The following is a 7,630-nucleotide window of genomic DNA, read 5'->3' on the forward strand; positions in this document are numbered from 1 at the left end:
TATGGGACTGTTCTGCTGAAGTAATGTTCTCAGATAAAAGGAAAGTCCATAAATAGCCCTAGTATAAAACAGTCCTTTTAAATTTTGCAACTATTTTTGGCCGAATAAATCATTGGCTCCTTGGGAACTTTCAGTTGCACATATTTGGGTAGAATGGTTTGCAGTAGGAAGAGGGTTTTCTACTGCAGTCATTAGAGAATCTTGTTGGCTTTCTTGTCCCTCCAAGTTGGGATAAATTTATTCCCTTAGTTTTGGATTGAAATTTTTCTTTTTATTCCTGAACATCATTAAATATTGTCCAACTGGTGTAGAGAGAAGAACAGAAGATTTGAAATCATAGAACCCTCGTGCAGATTCTAGTTATGCTACCAATATGACATTAGATAAGCGATGTGACCTCCCTGGACAGTAATTTCTTCATTGGTAAAATTAAGGCTTGGACTAAGGCACTTCTAAGATCTCTCTAAGGCCCAAGATCTATAATTCGGTGACCTGTATCCAGGCTACTAATTTGTCCCTCATTGTTCTTTCTGTTGGGGACTCATAGCAAAGCCTTCCTTTTTATAAATTTCTCATAAGCTTTATGTGGCAGTCCAGAGTGGTATCACATTGGAAAGAGTATTGGTATAGGAGTTAGGAAATTGGGATTCTTATCCTAATTGTCCACACGGAATATTAAGTTGAATTTGGAATTAAACTGAATTTGAAATCTGAGATTGTTGTTGTTCAGTGATTTCAGTCATGTCTAACCCTGTTTGGGTTTTCTTGGCAAAGATACTGGAATGATTTTCTATTTGCTTCTCTAGCTCATTTTACAAATGAGGAAACTGAGGTAAACAGGGTTAGGTGACTTGTTGAGAGCCAGATATCTAGTAAGTGTCTGAAGTCAGGCTTGAGCTCTGGAAGATGTCTGGAGCTCTATCCACTGCACTACTTAGCTTCCCTGGAATCAAAAGACCTTGGTTTAAATGATGGCTTAGCTTACCTATGTGACTTTGGGCAAATCTCTTCCTTCCTTGGCTAAAAATTAAGTAAAAGCAGCAGATTAAAGCAGGGGCCCTTTGGCAGTCAGGTGAAGCCTATGGATCCATTCTCACAACATTTTTTTTACAACATTTTTAAGTGCATAAAACAAAAGACATAATATTGCAAAGGAAACCAATTACATTGAAATATAGCTACCACTATTTTTTTTAAGTTCACGAACTCCAGGTGAAGAAGCCCTGCTCTAGAAGATCTTTATATTATTTTTTTTTCAGATCAAAATCCTATGATTCTACAGAGTTTACAACAAGCCGTTTGGCCCTTTGTGCCTCAGTTTGCTTTTCTGAAAAGTAGAAATGTTGACACTTGCTATACCAACCTCACTGGATTCTGGAAAAAGGGAACAGTAGTGAACATGTATGAAGACCCTGTGAAAAGGCAAAAAAAATTCTAAGTGAAAAAGTTACAGTTTGCAAATGTATATATTCTTCACTCATTTTATATGTTTGGATTGAATTTGGACTGTATTAGAGAGCCATCTTCTAGAAGCCTTTGAGTCATATGCTAACACATTTAAAGGATCAGACAACAAAAGGCACATTGGAGAGAGATAAATACTGGGAACAATTCAGCAGTTACTAAGACCCAGTGGGAAATTTTCATGTATTCATTTAACAAGCATGGAAAACCCATAAAATTCATTGTTTCTGCCTCTCTCCACTCGCCCCCACCCCTGCCCATGCCCCCTGCCAGCTCCCAGGCCACACTCACCTTTAAAATAATAATTCACATATTTATGGCACCTTACAATTTACAATATGCCTTCCCCACAACAACCCTGTGAATTAACAAGGGCAAGTGCTAATATTCCCATTTCTCAGTTGTAATAATAAATGCTCAGAGAGGTCAAGCTACTATGGACACAGGAATTGAAAAGAATTCTTTCTACTCTAGGGTTTCTGATCCTAAAATCCACTTATACCGGCCTGTTTGCTATTTTTCACATATGTTCCAAGATACACATTTGTGCTAGCTGTCCTCTGTATCTGGCATGTGTTCCTTCATCTCTGGTTCCAAGCTTCCTTGGCTCCCTTAAAGACAGTACAAATCTCCCTCTCTCACTCCTCAGTAGCCTACTAGCTTATTGTATATGTGTGTGTGTTTATGTATATGCATATGTGTATATATATGTACCTACAATTGTTAAGGCTAAAATTCTAGCTAGTCTGTCTAAAATATCTAATGAGTGCTGGACTGCTCAGGGTGCCAGACCTCATCCATTCCAGAACATGCCTGGTGCTATCCACCCAGCAGCTCCTAGGCCACCATTTAGTACAATGAGACCAGCTTCTTCACAGGTTCCACGAGTCATGTCAACACAACGTGTTGCAAACACATCAACTCAGACAATGGGGTCCACGTTCCTCAACAGCTGCTGCAGCAGCTACTCCTGTTGTCCGCACAGTTCCACAGTAGAAGTATGCTGCAAGTGTTCACAATCCTCAACAGCATCTTAATGCACAACCACAGGTTACCATGCAGCAGCCTGCTGTTCATGTGCAAGGTCAAGAACCTTTAACTGCTTCCATGTTGGCATCTACCCCTTCTCACCGGTGCTTAGTGCTGTGAGTGTGGAGTGTGTGCTCCAGGTCCGGAACACACATTTATTATTAAAAAAATACAAAAAACATCATAAAAAATCTGTGTCTCCCCCGCCAGAGACTTATTTTTTTTTCCTCTTTTATAAAATAACCCGGTGAAGCAGCCGAGACTAACCCACCACCCACGGCCCCACAGCAGCTCCAAAAGGGAACAGAGATAGGCCTTCCCCACCGCCAGGACCATAACCACCTCCCAAGCCAGCCCCTGAGCAAGCAGCATGGGTAGCTGGCGGCGGATCGTACCCGTTCTGTGGCCGTTGAGTAGTTTTCGATTCTGGTTGATTTTTGTCCCTTCGTGGTCGCCATCTGTTAAGGCTAAAATTCTAGCTAGTCTGTCTAAAATATCTAATGAGTGGTCACCAATAAATTATAAGCTTTAGCAAGAGTTAGGCTTTTAAGCATTTATTAAGGAGAATAAGAATTTGGTAAAGAGAGAGAGAAAAGGCCTACATTCATCTATCTATTAAAGGGAGAGCGCATTTCTAGCTCTGCTCTCCGCCGAGTCCTCAGGAAAGAGAGCGAGTCAGAGTGCCAGGCTCCCCCTTCTTCCTCCCACAAACAAACATCACTTCCTGACGCCAAAGAAAAGACACATGGTTTTGCCCTCAAAGACCTTCACCTCATGGCGGAACTTTTCTACAGTAAGTCTCCAGCAGGTGGCGTCATTCCAATCATTACACAATGCACACACATGCATATACATGTATCTATTATATATGCATATACACACATAAATATACCTAAAATTTAAAACTGCATGAAGACTTTTGGTACACGCTTTGTGTACACACACATGTGTGTGTTGATGAATAGATAAATAGGGGAAGGAGAAGGGAAGAAACATTTACATAGTGTCTACTATATTTTAGGTGCTGTGCTAATTTCTCTTCACAAATATTATCTCATTTGATCTGCCTGTAGTCCTCATGCTAGGTACTGTTATTTTTATGCCTGTTTTGCAGTTGAGGAAACTGAGGTATATCTTCTTCCTCATTAGAATATGAGCTCCTTGAGGGGAATGATTTTCTATTTATCCTCAATCCATTATTATTATAGTGACTGGCACATATTAAGCCATTACTAAATGTTTTATGACTGACTGAGTCAACTATATCATACTAGCCATATAGTATATGCCAGCCATAGGGGTGCTAGGTAAGTATGACCTGGTTTAAAATAGATGACATATTAATATCCTCACTAATGAATAAACTTAAGCTCAGGGAGGTTAGGTAGGTTGTACAGTGTAGCTTGAGAGTGTACAAATTAGAAAACCGGGCCTTGAGCCTGAACTCTATCTAGTGTGCTTTCTACACTACCAAACTTCCTCTCAAAGAAATCAGAGCAAATTGGTTTAACATTCAGTTCTTGCCTTGTACTAAATCTGTTTCTGTGGCCTTTGTTCACTTGGACCTATGCTGAGACCTCAGAAGCACAGACAAGAAGATGTCTTTTTTGCTGGGTTTCATCACAGGACATAGGAGAGCAGTATAACCTTTATATTAAGGGAAGGGAAAGTCAGTCAGAGATACGCGTGAGAGGAAATCAATCATGGTTGCCTGGAGATCATTCAGAGCAAGACAAAGAGGAGGATAGGGGTATTAGTTGAAAATAGGAACTGTTAACTTGGAGAAGATGAGTGTGTAATAGGTAGGTATCTTATTCTTATGTATCTTTAAGTATTTGGTAGGTTCTCCTGTAGAAGATCATTAACCTTTCTTTGCTTTGTCTCAGGGAAAAGAAGTGGGATCAGTGGAAAGGAGGCAGATTTAGGTTCTGATTTAAAAACAACCATCACAACAACACAAACTTCTTGACAATTTAAGCAGTCCCAAAGTTGAATGGTTTTCCTCAGAAAGAAGGGAATTCTCCTTCTTTGGAGGTATTCCTTCATATGGAGGCTAATTGAAAATTCATCAGGGGTATCACAATAGGAATTCCTGTTCAGACATAAGTTGGACTAGATAAGCCTTGAGGACCCTTCATGTGTGCGATTTTATGATTCTGTGAGATTCATATTCTAGTTCTAGCTTTAAGACCAGCCACTTAACCAAATTTTTTGTACTGTTTCCTCATTTGCAAATAACTTGTGAATGGATGAAGATGAGTGATAATGACAAAAGAGACCATAGAGAGGAAAAGAAGCCATTGGAAAATAAGGACATGAAAAGGACATTTTCAAATGCAGGCCCCATTCAGAAGAGATTGCTTTGGTTTTGTTTTGTTGTTGTTGTTGTTTTGTTTTGTTTTGTTTGGTGATTCAATGAGGGTTAAGTGACTTGCCCGGAGTCACACAGCTAGTAAGTCTCAAGTGTCTGAGGCCGGAATTGAATTCAGGTCCTCCTGAATCCAGGGCCGGTACTTTATCCACTGTACCACCTAGCTGCCCCTGAGATTGCTTTTAAAGAGGGTATAATTTCCTTGGAGGCAAAGTTTAGCAGAAGGTGGTACTGGGGTAAAAAGAGCTGGATTGGAATTTCTAATGTTGGTTATCTGTGTGATTTGGGGAATGTCATAGAATTTTTTTTTTTGTACCTCAATGTCCTCCTTTGTAAAATGGAGACAATCATCTTTGCCCTACCCAAAGTCACCTTAGTTCCTTAGTTCTGTAGAAGGATTGTTGTACAGCTCCACCAAGATTCTGTAATCTATAATATTTGTAATTGGATTCTTCTCCCTCTTGCATTGGGAGATGTCTATTTAAGTCAGGCTTAAGTAATTGTGCTGCAGCATTCCAATGAAGGATGTTTATAGAATTAATAACAATTTATCCTGCTTCTTGGCACAGGCTGTGCCCTCTTGGCACCAGTTTTTGCATGGCTGCAGCTTCCTCAATATAAGTATTGTCTTCTATGTGAGAGGGCAGAGAGAGCCCTAAACATTATCTTCTGTCTTGGGAACCAATTCACTATTTATCTGGTTCCAGGCTAGCTAGTCAGTGCTGAGGTTTGGAAAGGAAGCCAGCCAGTGGGGAGTTAGCCTCAGGTAGGCCTGCACTCATTTCCTTCAAGGTCAGCTACATGGCAATGAGTCTTTCCTCAAAGGTCAACCAGGGAGTGGGAATGGTCAGGACTAGTATTACCAGGGGAAGGCTAAGAAGATACTTCTAAGGGTTCTGGCTCCCACCTCACTAAGGAATTTCCATTTTATTTTTCTTCTGAAATACTAACTCTTCTCATCTGATCTTGTCCAAAAGTTTTATGTTAGATTTAAACTCCATGGCAATTAATTAATTTGAATTAAACACAATGAAGCAGTCATTATATCAGAGGCTTTTCTCAAGTGGTTCAGGGATTTTTTTGAGAGTTATGTTCTCAGACTTTTAAAAAACAACACATCCACTTTCTGGAGGTCAGATATTCTGTCTTCTTTCATCTCCAATCATCTTTTTTTTCCATGCCCTCTCCTACCCCATCAACCCTTGTTTTCCATGGAAATCTGTTTTTAAAACGTCACTAATTCCCTGTGTGACCTTATGAAACTTTTCCTTCTCTTTGGGGCTCAAGCATGATACTTCATCTCCCATCCCCATGCCCTTTCCATTGGCTGTTCCCATGCCTGGAAGGTTTTGCCCCCTCATTCCCACCTTTTGACTTACCTGGCTTCTTTCAAGTTTCTTCTTAAATCCTACTTTCTGCACAAATCGTTTATCACCTGTTTTCATTCTTTTTGTATTCCCAGTATTTAGCACAGTGCCTGACACATAGAAGGTATTTAACAAATGTTTATTGACTGACAGAAGACCTTTCTCAATTTCTCCCAGCTGTTAGTGCCATGCCCTCTGAGATGATCTTCTATCTACTTGTCATTTATCTTGGGTATACCTAGTTATATATTTCCCCCATATCTTTGAAGATATGGACTATTTATTTTTGCCTTTCTTTGTGTTCCCAGTCTGTACTGTGATACTTGCCACAAAGTTAAGTCTTTGTTGACTAACTGGCTGATTGTGTCCCAGAACTGTGGTCTCTTTGGGTTTACATGGACCAGGCTCAACCTTGGGGCTTCTCAATAACTGTAATTTCTGTCTTGTGCCTCCACCCTGGGTTTTCCCTGGAGATAGCAGTATTTGACTTATGTCTAGGGCCCTACAGAATAGGGAAAGGGCTCTCTGCTCCCATGCAAGCACTTAGACTAACAAAACATTGTCTATAAATTAGCTCAATGGAATCAGATGTCTCTATAAACAGTCAAGACAAGGTTCCTTCCCTTTCCAGGAAGCCCTACTTTCACCAATGACCTATACAACCCTCCATATTTGTAATATGAGGTTGAACTCTCACGTCAAAGGGGCAAATATTAGGAGTCATTACAGAATTGACTTCTCCCCTGGAAATCACATAAATCAGAGTGAAGGGTAAGTATTTATTTGTTCCTCTGCATCTTGACTCTAACTCTTGTTACTCTCCAACTCCAATTCCTATTTGGCCCAAAACATTTTCCAATGGGTGCAGAAGATAAGGTTCAAGAACTGAGAGCTTCCAAAGTTCTCCTGCTTCTCCACTGCTGCCTCTTTGTGTTCCCAGAAATCTTGACTGGGCTCCTTCTACCACTCCCTCCATTTTGGCTGAGGACATCTGATTCCCTGAATAGGCCTCCTCTACTGGTAACCATTTCTGAATCTCCAGGAGCCTCTTTCTTGTTGTCCTCTGTGTTCTCTGCATCTGTCTGCCTCTGCTCTCCCTTTTAGTGTCCTATTAGACCTGTTTCAAAGGTAATATATAGTCCAGGAATATTAATCAGTAATTCTCAATGTGGTATTAAAGCAGTATGGGTTGAATTCAGGGCCTAGCAAGTTTACAATTTGTCAAACAACTAGCTTTGTCCATAAATTAACAACTCTTTTAGGAGGCACAAGAGGGACTGTGGATAAACTGATCTCCAAACTCCATTTTATTTCTCATAATCATAATACCAATTCCATTTTGTATAGTGTATCTAGGTTTATAAAACACAGTCTTCAGAACTATCCAGCAAAGTAGGAA

Source organism: Dromiciops gliroides, chromosome 2 (assembly GCF_019393635.1).
Source record: "Dromiciops gliroides isolate mDroGli1 chromosome 2, mDroGli1.pri, whole genome shotgun sequence".
NCBI lineage: Eukaryota > Metazoa > Chordata > Mammalia > Microbiotheria > Microbiotheriidae > Dromiciops > Dromiciops gliroides.